Source organism: Suricata suricatta, chromosome 5 (genome assembly GCF_006229205.1).
Source record: "Suricata suricatta isolate VVHF042 chromosome 5, meerkat_22Aug2017_6uvM2_HiC, whole genome shotgun sequence".
Classification (NCBI taxonomy): Eukaryota; Metazoa; Chordata; class Mammalia; order Carnivora; family Herpestidae; genus Suricata; species Suricata suricatta.
This window is the reverse complement of record NC_043704.1, coordinates 50,482,577-50,494,409: the sequence shown is the minus strand read 5'-3', so window position 1 is coordinate 50,494,409 and position 11,833 is coordinate 50,482,577. Positions and strand designations below refer to the sequence as shown.

The window sequence follows — 11,833 nt, the reverse complement described above, 5'->3', positions numbered from 1 at the left end:
ATAGCATGCCTGATGTAGAATTTAAAGCAATGATCAGAAGGATACTCACTGGACTTGAGAAAAGAGTAGAAGACATCAGTGAGACCCTTAGAGATAAAAGAGTTTAGAAAGAATCGGGGATAAAGAGTATGATTTCCCATTTTGCAAAGTAAAAATGATGGGGCTCTCTGCAAGGCTCAATTTCAGGACTTCTAATCCTTCACCATCCAAACGAGGAGGGTTATCAAGTGGACGCCTGCAGAATTCAGATAATATTGAGGTCAACTGAGAGGCTTCCCAGATGTTTTATTTTTCTTACTTGGGCTTATGGCAGGGCAGAAAGAGGATGGGGGGTGAAAAAGCTCAGAACCCAGATACTAAGGAGAAGAAACCTGAAGCCAAGAAGGCTGGTGCTGGTGGAAAGGTTAAGAAGGGTATCTTTAAGTCTAAAATGCCAAAGAAGGGGAGGTCTCACTGCAGCCAAAACCCTGTCCTAGACAGAGGAATTGGCAGATATTCTTGATCAGCTACATATTCCAGAAAGGCCATGTACAAGAGGGAGTGTTCAGCAGCTAAATCCATAGTTGAAAAGAAAAAGGAGGAGAAAGTTCTTGCTACTGTCACAAAACCAGTTGGTGGTGATAAAAATGGTAGAACCTGAGTGTTAAGCTCTGAAAAATGCTTAGGGTTTATCCTACTTAAGATGTAACTCAAAAGCTCTTGAGCCACAGCCAAAAACCTTTCAGTCAGCATATAAGAAAACTGCAAGCTAGTATAATTCCTGGGACTGTTTTGATCATCCTCACTGGGCACCACAGAGGCAAGAGGGTGGTTGCCATGAAGCAACTGAGCAGTGGCTTGGTACCTGTGACTGGACATCTGGTTCTCCATTGAGTTCCTCTGCATAGAAAACGCCAGAAATTTGTCATTGGCACCTCCACCCAAAATTGATATCAGCACTGTGGAAATCCCAAAACACCTCACTGATGCTTATTTCAAGAAGAAGGTGCATAAACCCAAACACCACGAAGGTGAGGTCTTCAACACAGAGAAAGAGAAATATGAGATTACAGAGCAGCACAAAGTTGATCAGAAAGCTGTGGACTTGCAAATTCTGAAAAATCAAAGCTGTTCTGCACCTTGAGGGCTAACTCTGTTCTGTGTTTTTTCTCACAAATGGAGCTTATCCTTACAAATTGGTGTTCTAAATCTCTTACAAAGAACCTAAATAAATAACTTATTCAAGAGAAAGAGAGAGAGATGAAGAGCGAAATAAATGAGATTAGAAACATGCTTGATGCAATAAACAGCAGACTGGAAGAAGCAGAAAAATGAATTAATAAACTAGAAGACAAAGTAATGGAAAGCAATGAAGCTGAACAAAAGAAAAACAATTATGCTAAACAAGAATAGATTAGGGAACTCAGAGACTCTGTTGAACATAATATTGATAATATAAGAGTCCCAGAAGAAGAAGAGAAAAGGGGGCTGAAAATGTCCCTAGTCTGGATAAAAAACAAACATTCAGATCCAGAAGACACAAAGAACTCTCATCAAAATCAAAAAAAGCAGGCCCACACAAGACATACTATAATTAAGTTTGCAAAATATAGTGAATGATAAAGAAAAAAATCTTAAAAGCAACAAGACAAAAGAAGTCATTCACTTACAAGGGAAAACCCATAAGGCTAGCAGATTTTTCAGCAGAAACTTGGTTAGTCAGAAGGGAATGTTATGATATGTTCAAAATGTTCAGTGGTAAAAATCTGCAGCCAAGAATGCTATGTAGTAAGGCTATCATTCAGAATGGAAGGAGAGATAGTTTCCCAGATAAACAAAAACTAAAGTTCATGACCACTAACCCAGCCCTGCAAGAAGTATTAAAGGGGAATCTTTCCGTGAAAAGGAGAGACCAAAAGTGACACTATAAAGGTAGGAAACACAAAAGCAATAAAAATGAGTATTTCTATAAAAATATCAGCCAAGGAACTTACAAAAAAAGGATATAAAATATAATAAAGTATACCTAAAATGTGGAGAATAAAGAAGAAAGAATGTGTTCAAATTTAAACAACCATCAACTTAATATAGACTACTATATGCAGAAGAGGGCACATACAAACGTAATGGTAACAATATATCAAAAACTACTACAAAGAATGAAGAGAAATAAATCCAAATATATTGCTAAAAAGGGGCACCTGGGTAGTTCCTTTGGTTAGGCATCTGAATTCGGCTCAGGTCATGATCTCACAATTTGTGAGTTTGAGTCCCATGTCAGGCTCCATGTTGACAGGAGCTTGTTTCAGATTCTGTGTCTTCCCCCACTCCCATCTCTGTCCCTCTCCCATTTGCACTCTCTCTCTCTGTCTCTCAAAAATCAACATAAAAAAAATTCAAATATATTGCAGAAGAAAATCAGAAACTAACAAATGAGATATAAAGACAAGAAAGGATCAGAGAAAATCTCTAAAAACAACCACAAAAATGTAATAAAATGGCAATAAATATATATCAATAATTACTTTGAATGCAAATGCACTAAATGCTCCAATCAAAAGATAAAGGGTGTCAGAATGGATAAAACAGCAAAACCCATCTATACCTTGCCTGTAACAGATTCATTTTAGACCTAAAGTCACCTGCAGATTGAAAGCGAGATGATGGGGAAATATTTATCATGCAAATGTCTTTCAAGAGAAAGCTGGAGTAACAACACACATATCAGACCATTAGGCTTTAAAACAAAGACTGTGACAAGAGACAAAGAAGGACAGTACAAAATCATAAAAGGGACAATCTAGAAATGATACAATTGTGAATATTTATGCACCAACATAGAAGCACCCAAATACATAAAATAATTAATAACAAACGTAAAGAAACTAATCAATAATAATCCAATGACAGTAGGGGACTTTCCCACCCACTTACATCGATGGACAGATCATCTAAATAGAAAATAAATAAGGAAAAAATGGCTTTGAAAAATACATTGAACAGATAGACTGAATGACATATTCAGGATATTCCAACCTAAAACACCAGAATACATATTCTTTTCAAGTGCACATGAAATATTCTTCAGAATAATCACATATTAGGCCACAAAATAGGCTTCAAAGGGGTCAAGAAAACTGAAATCATACTGTGCACCTTTCTGACCACAATGCTATGAACTAGAAGTCAATCACAAGAAAAAAATATTAAAAAGAACACAAATATATGGCAATTAAATAACACGCTACTGAACAATGCATGGTTAATCAGAAAATAAAAGAAGTTAAAAATACATGAAAATAAATGAAAACACAATGGTTCAAAACCTTTGGGATTCAGCAAAAGCAGTCCTAAAGGGGAAGTACATAGCAATACAGGCCTACCAGAAGAAGCAAGAGAATCTCAAATAAACAACCTAACCTTACACCTAAAGGAGCTACAAAAAGACAAACAAACAAAACCTAAAACCACTGCAAGGAAGAAAATAATAAAGATTAGAGGAGAAATAAATGACACAAAAACTAAGAAAAACAGTAGAACAGATCAATGAAATCAAAAGCTGGTTATTTGAAAAAAATAATAAAATTGATAAACTTCTAGTCAGACTAGAGAGAGAATCCAAATGAATAAAATCACAAAATCATAAATGAAAGAGAAGAAAGAAAAACCAACACCATAGAAATACAAGGATTATAGCAGAACAGCATGAAAAATTATATATAAATAAATTGGACAACCTAGAAGAAATGGGTTCCTAGAAATATATAAATTACCAACACTGAAATAGGAAGAAATAGAAAATTTGAACAGATAACCAGCAAAGAACTTAAATTAGTCATCAAAAAACTCAACAAATAAAAGTCCAAGACCAGATAGGTGTCATAAGTAAATTTAAATGTCTATGAAACATTTAAACAAGAGTTAATACCTATTCTCAAACTATACCAAAAAAATAGGAGGTAGAAAAGCTTCCAAATCCATTCTATGACACTATTACCCTGATAGCAAAATCAGATAGAGACACAATAATAAAAGAGATCAATATCTTTGAGAATATAGATGTAAAAATCCCCAGCAAAATAGTAGGTAACCAAATCCAACAATACATTATTCTTTCACCACAATCATTGCATTGGGTTGCAATGGTGGTTCAATATTCAGAAACAAATCAGTGTGATATATCACATTAATAAAAGCAAGGATTAGAACCATTTGTTCATTTCAGTAAAAATGGAAAAAGCATGTGACAAAGTGTAATATCCATTCATGACTAATAATGCTCAACATTATTTAGGTTTAGAGGGAATATACCTCAACATAATAAAGCCATATATGAAAAATCCACAGCTGATATTATCCTAAATTGGGGAACAATTGAAGGCTTTTCTCTACAATCAGGAACAAGACAGTAATATCTATTCTCACCTTTTATTCAACATTACTTTTATTCAACAACTATTCAAGACAACAAAAATAAATAAAATACATCTAAATCACATGGAAGAAGTAAAAATTTTATGATTTGCAAATGACATGATACTCTATATGGAATAGCCGAATGACTCAAAACTGCTAGAATTGATTAATGAATTCAGTAAAGTCACAAGATACAAAAATTTAAATGTACAGAAATCTATTTCATTTCTAAACTCCAACAATGAAGCAGCAGGAAGATAAATTAAGGAATCAATTCCATTTACAATTACACTAAAAATAATAAAATACCTAAGAATAAACTTAACCAAAGATGTGAAAGACCTATATCTGAAAACTATAAAATATTGATGAAAAAAATTAAAGAAGTCACAAAGAAATTGAAAGACATTCCATTCTCAACAGTTGTTGTTAAAATGTCTGTACTGCCCAAAGCAATCTATACATTTAATGCAATCCCTATCAAAATACCAACAGCATTTTTTGGAGAACTAGAACAAAGTATCTTAAAATTTTTATGAAACTACAAAAGAGCCTAAATAGCCAAAGCAATCTTGGAAAAGAAAAACAAAACTGGCAATATAATTCCAGAGTTTAAGTTATACGCAAAACTATAGAGATTGAAACAGTATGGTACCGGCATAGAAATAGACACAGATCAATGGGACAAAAGAGAAAATCCAGAAACAAACCTACAATTATATGGTAAATTAGTCTTCCACAAAGGTGGCAAGCATATGCAATGAGAAAACGGCAGTCTCTTCAACAAATGGTGTTAAAAATATGCAGAAGCTCTGAATAGACAGATTTCCAAAGGAGGTGTACAAATGCACAACAGGCACATGGAAAGATGCTCGACATCTCTCACCATCGGGGAAAGGCAAATCAAACATACAATGGGAAATCAGCTCACACCTGTCAGAATGGCTAAAATAAAAGACACAGGAAACAACAAGTATTGGTAAGGATGGAGAGGAAAAGGAACTCTTGTGCACTGTTGGTGGGAATGTAACCTGATGTAGTCACAGTGGAAAATAGTACGGAGGCTCCCTAAAATATTAAAATAGAATTACCACGCGACCCAATAATTACAGTACTGGATATTCACCCAAAGAATATGAAAACATTAATTTGAAAAGATACATGCACCCTATGTTTATTAGAGCATCATTTACAACAGCCAAAATATGGAGGCGCCCAAGTGTCCATCCATAGATGAATGGATAAAGAAGATGTGGTATGCATGTGTGTGTGTGTGTGTGTGTGTGTGTGTGTGTGTGTACAAGGGATAGACAAGGGACTATCACTCATCTATAAAAAAGAATGAAAATTGCCATTTGTGAAAACATGGATGAAACTAGAGGGTATAATGCTAAGTGAAATTGGTAAGTCAGAGAAAGAAAAATACCATATGATTTCACTCATATATGGAATTTAAGAATCCAAACAAATGGGCCAATTAAAAAAGAGAGGAAACCCCCAAACAGACTCTTAAGTAGAGAGAACAAACTGATGGTTACCAGAGGGAAGGTGGGGGAGGGGCTACATAGGTGATGGGGATTAAGTTGTACACCTGCTGTGATTAGCACTGAGTGCTGTATGTTGGTGTTGAATCACTGTATTGTACATCTGAAACTAATATTACACCGTATGTTAATAAACTGGAATTTAAATAAAATCTTTAGAAACCTTTTTTTGAAAAACAAGGCATGCAGTCTATTTGTTAGAGCAGTTCAAGCCAACTAATACAAACAATGTGAGAGGAAAGTATAGAATTTGGTCCCAGAGAAGGGTGAAAGAGCATGTGAGTACCCCTCAGCAGATGTGCCTTTATATTAAGATAAATTTAAAAATCTGTGAAATGTGGAAAAATGATAATTTGATTCAACTCAAATTTCTGAGAAGACCATCACAGAAGAATGGAGGTGAACCAAAATGTAGAACTGCTAAAAAAAAAGATATTGTTGAAGTTCAAGAAAGAGAAACTAGTAGCTTGGATTAGGATGGTGGTGGAAAAGCTGGAGAGGAAGGACCTCAGGCAAAAGGTTATTTAGGAGGTCAAACATTAAGGACTAAATAATGAAATAAATTTTTTCATAATATTAAGTGAAAGAATCAAATTCAAAATTATAGATTCATTATGATACAAATAAAAATTAAGAGAAACATAGGGGACAATATATATTTTCTAGATAACATTCTCATTTTTCTGTTTCCTGGGGTAATAAAAACGTGGCTATGTTATGCTTCTCCTTTTAAAATAAAAATAATATTTTCCTGTAACTACCACAAAGTTACTGTGAGGGTTACTTCTCCAAGGGTAATTGAAATGTAACTGTAGGTTTTGCTGAGATTTTGAGTAGAATTAGTAAAATCAGGGGAGGCTTGGCAGTAGGAATGATCTGACATTTAAATATGCCATGGAGAGTTTACAGGAAAAGCACTATTCCAGCATAAGATCCATACAGAGCTGAAATCCTTAATAAGACTCTCCTGGTTAATTTTCTTGAGACAGCTTTTTTTATATACCTCTTTTTACCAGAGGCAAGTTTTCCAAATCTTCTGAGGCTTGGCTCCACTTATCAAATAAGGTTCCTGTTCTCTCTATAGAGGTGTTATGAAGACACAATGAGATTAAGCCCAGTAGAATCTTTTGAACAGTGTCTACTGTATGCTGAGTACTCAGACTGTGAGTAGTAGTAATAGTGATGAAGGGCTAATAATTAGTAGTGGTAGTAGAAGTAGTTCTCTCCATGCTTACATTTTTAATGCATGGTATATGGTTAAAGTAAAATGATTTTCACTTTATTTAGTTATAAGACACAGGGTTAAGTCAAGAGAAATTATTCATATCATCTGGGAGAGAAAATGGGTTTACTAGGATTTTAAGAATGGATGTTTGTAAAATTTAGTAGAAGCCAGCAATTCCAGAACTGATTGTCTAGGTATTATTTGGTGCTCACAAGTAGAATTTTTTGGCAAGATGTCATTTGATCGTTCTTGATTGGGAATACTTTGCTTTTTAAACCCACAAAGACGACTTGGGAAACAAGTTTAAAACAATCTAAATCCTCATGAAATGTCCAAGTTATCTAGAGAGGCTTGAAAGATCAAAGGTAAAGGAAACAGAATGGAGTTGATTGCATGGCAAGAATTGGTCATTCTCATGGCTCATCAAGGCACTTTCTAGATGAGCACTATCTTTTTTATGTTGTATTCATTAGAAAACATGTAACATAAATAAAAGTACACTTTCTAAACAAACGATGTCTCATCCTCCTGGCTGGTCATCCACTAATTGACATAACACAAGTTGTTTAGTGTCAAAATTCTGGCTTTGCCTGTCTACTCCATCTCTTAGTGTAGGACCTGGAGCAGGTACTCGGTGACTCTGAGCCTTAGTGTCCTCATGTGCAAAATGAAGAGCTCGCACCTTATTCACGTGGTTGGTGTAAGATATAAATAATATAAAATATAGGAAGAACTTCACAGTTGGCCTAGTAGATAGGATGAGGTTATTAAAGCACATTTCTCCCCCCTTCTCTTAAATCCACAACTATTTTTTAGAACATTTTGTCAGAGGAATACAAAACAGTACCTGGGTGTACAATGGGATAAAACATACAGTTTCAGATCCTTTCCACTCTTAAATTTTATCTTTATACAGGGACAAGAACAGATAATTGTTTTTAGAAATATAAATTTTCAATTAGGATATACTTAATAGACATAATTTGGAAACATACAAAAAGCAGATTTGATTGATGTCTAATGGACATAGAAATCCAAAATTAAAACCACAATAAGGAATTTCCAAGTTCAATGTTTTGTTATTCTATCTCTTTATTCTTTTTTCAACCTCTTCCAACCTCTATTCAGAGAAAACATTTTGAAAAGAATATTTTAATGAGACCATTTGTGTTCCCGGTGCTTTGTTGAGTGACAGATTATGGAAAGCATAGATGAATATTGTTTGAATTGAGAATATAAAAATGGAAACATTTTATAAGGCTTATCAGTGTCTCACACTCAGTATGAAGTAAGAGATTTCCCAAACTGAGCCCCCAATATAAAACTTTAAAAGAGGGTAAATTATCACCACTCTTCTTTTCAACAAGAAAATTTGGAAATGTCATTCCATGGTGTTACTTTTCAAGCATCTCTTGCTGCTAGGTTTCTTTAAAAGTTTCTAAGTAAGCAGATAAAATATTTTCTTCAGTTTTACAATACTAACAATGCTAGCTGCTTTTAAAGGGTTTTACACTTCCATCAAGGCTTCCTATGTCTACCCGGGTATGTATATCTCATTAGAAGCTGATATGCCATAATCTATGTAACTGAAAAAAACTGTTTATTCTACAAATTTATCTTGCCTTATAATTCTCTTGGGCCTGAGAAAGTACTAATAATTGACACCCTTCTATTGTTCCAAATACCAAGTATAAAATACTGTCTGTCCATGCCTGCATTTAGTATTGATTCTTCAAATGGCAAAAGAATCTGTAGAAAAACACAAGGGACTCAAGAGTGCTTTTAGACTCAGCAGTAGATTCAAGTGGAGAGGGCAGGCCAGAAGTGGTTTTCAGCTGCCTGGAAATTACTGTGTAGTGTAAAGGTCTGGGAATCCACAGTTTGTTAGTAAACCCAGTTCTTATCATGAAAGCTGTCAAATCACTGGTACACTATTTTGTTGTTGTTGTATTTAACACTTTATAAACTAGTAGTGTAGGATCAGACCACTCAAATCATTTCCTCAAATATTGGCCTCAGATTACAACAACTTTTATTCTTTTTTGCATCCTTAGATCTGTCTCCCAGAAGCTTTTAACTTAGAAAAACAACTCCACTCCTTGCAGAGTGTGGACAAAGGGGATGGTCTTGGCCTACAGCTGTGGCAGAGGAGTTTCTTTTCTTAAAAAGGGCAGGTGAGAGGTTAGACTAATTGAATCATTTAGTGGCTGCTTCTCTGTGAGTGCTTTCCTGGTTGAGGGGCCAAAATCTATATTAACACCTCTGCCCTTAGTAACGCAGTTTTTCAAGTCAAGAGCTTTGCCCACAAGTCTTCAAGGACTCAATAGAGCTCACTAAATAAATAACAAGCAAGTGTGAATGTGACAGTCTAATGGATTATGTTCGATCAGAATTGATAGGAAAGACAAAAAACAAAAAAACAGGAGCTGGTACCCATGATCAATTATAAAATTTCTCTCCGCTGCCTCTCCTAAGCCTGAGTCATTCACCTCCATTCCATTTGAATTAGAAAACGGGCATGTTTTGTCCAAATGAATCCATTGATCTGTGAATGTTAATTTGTCAAAGGCATTCTGGAAAGAAAAGTTAATGGTATCATTGAATCTTGGACAACAAGGGGGGTAGTGCTGTCGACCCCCTTCCCTCACTCTGTGCACTCAAAATTCCATGTATAACTTGTGACTTCCCCAAAACAACCTCTAAAAGCCTATTGTTGACTGAAAGCTTTGTAAAAAATATAAACACTTGACTAACACATATTTCATATGTTATATGTATTATATACTGTATTCTTACAATGGAAGTAGGCTAAAGAAAATGTTACTGGGAAAATCATAAGGAAGAAAAAATACATTTACAGGACTGTACTGTATTTGTTGGAAAAAAGCCACATATAAGTGGATCTGCACTGTTCAAACAGTAGATTATGCTATTCAAAATGCCTCCCATATGCCTACACAATACCCCATGTGCCTGCCATAAACATGGAACTACAGGTTTAAGGAGCAGGTAAGCTGGACAGCCCTGAAAAACTGGGCAGGAGTTGAGGTACCTTGCAGATACTTTTTAGTGTAGGAAGGCTACATGAGAACACTATTGAGTTCCTCAAAAGCAATGTTTTCTAAGTTTAGTATATTATTTGTCTCTATTTTCCACATTGTTAGTTTCCAAGCCAGTTGATTTCATAGTTACTTCTCTCCTTTCTCTTCTTTACAATGCTTGATTGTGAGACTTCCCTTCTTTATGTGCTGAATCAGCAATTCATTTGAATGCAGCAGTGAATTTTTTTCAGATGTGATCAAACTGTATTAAAATTTATCTAGGAGAATAAAAAAGGTGAAGCAACATCTACCATTTATTGTGCTCATACTGTATGCCAAGTCAGGTATGGAATGTAGCACCTTACAAATATTAAAGAAGAACAGTAAACATTGAGTCAGATACATGTTTAAGCTACAGTGCTTCTTCAGAGTCAATCATATGCACATAGGGAGTAGAGTTTGATTTAAGTGATATTAGGAAGCACCATACCTCCATGTTTCTCTCCAAAAGACCCTGAAATTTTACTAATCAAGACTTATTTCTTAGATTCTGATATATCATTCCTTAGGTATACTTTAAGGTGAACAACTCTCCCAAGTTCTACTTCCCTAAGGTGCTCTAAATCTCCCTTTGTGAAATCCCTGACATTTTCCTTTCATAATTCTCCATCTGCCCACTACTTTTTGTCTCCTATAAATTAATAATCTGAGAAGACTGTTATAAGGTCCCAGGAACTTCTGCTTATTTCTGAAGAAATCCCACCCCACTATGCTATATTCAAATTTTTCTCCCAGAATGGACCAATTCAGTTTTGCTTGTTCATTTATTTACTTATTTTAATTTTTTTTATTTTTGAGACAGAGAGAGAAGGAGGGAGGGGCAGAGAGAAGGAGACACAGAATCTGATGCTCTGAGCTGTCAGTACAAAGCCTGAAGCAGGGCTCAAACTCATGAACTGCAAGATCATGACCTGAGCTGAGGCTGAGTGCTCAAAAGAATGAGTCACCCAGGCACCCCAGAATAATTCAGGTTTTGCAGAAGTTCTATCTTTGGTGCAAAACTTCAAATGTCTTAAACAGGTTAATTGAGAAGTATAATAGTACAAATTCACTGGAGGAGGATGTCAATACCCAGGAAAAAATAGAATTGGTATTAAAGATCTAGAAGGAAATAGTGCAGGAAGAGGAAGAATGAATGTCATCTAAGTTAATAGAAAAGAACATTACAGTGTCAGCTTGAGACACTGGCACACATCAGAAGATCTGAAAGGAAGAAAGAATTGCAAGGTGCTATTGGAATATCTCTGTGACTGAATGGGCAATAAATGGGGCTGGAGGATTTGAAATTGGGAAGAATTTACAGCAAGTTTGATTTTGCAACATGTTTTGTTCTAAGCAACCGGTCTACCAATATGGAAGCCGTAATATAGCAGTCAACTCTAATATATTCCTTGATATAAGAAGAGAATCAGAAGTAATCCAAAAATGTGGTGGCAATCTTGATATAAACCATATTTTTCTTTGCAGAAAATGTTTGGAGCCCTAGCTCTACCACTAGGAAACTATGAGAATGTGATTTATGACCCCCTCTCCCCCTGAAAACTAGTCATGTCCTAATTCCTAGGACA

The 11,833-nt window shown here is 35.2% G+C and overlaps 1 pseudogene; it reads left to right on the top strand.

The window, feature by feature from the left end:
* The first annotated feature begins 325 nt into the window (after positions 1-325).
* On the top strand, positions 326-1,187 carry LOC115292965 (annotated as a pseudogene).
* The last annotated feature ends 10,646 nt before the right edge of the window (positions 1,188-11,833 follow it).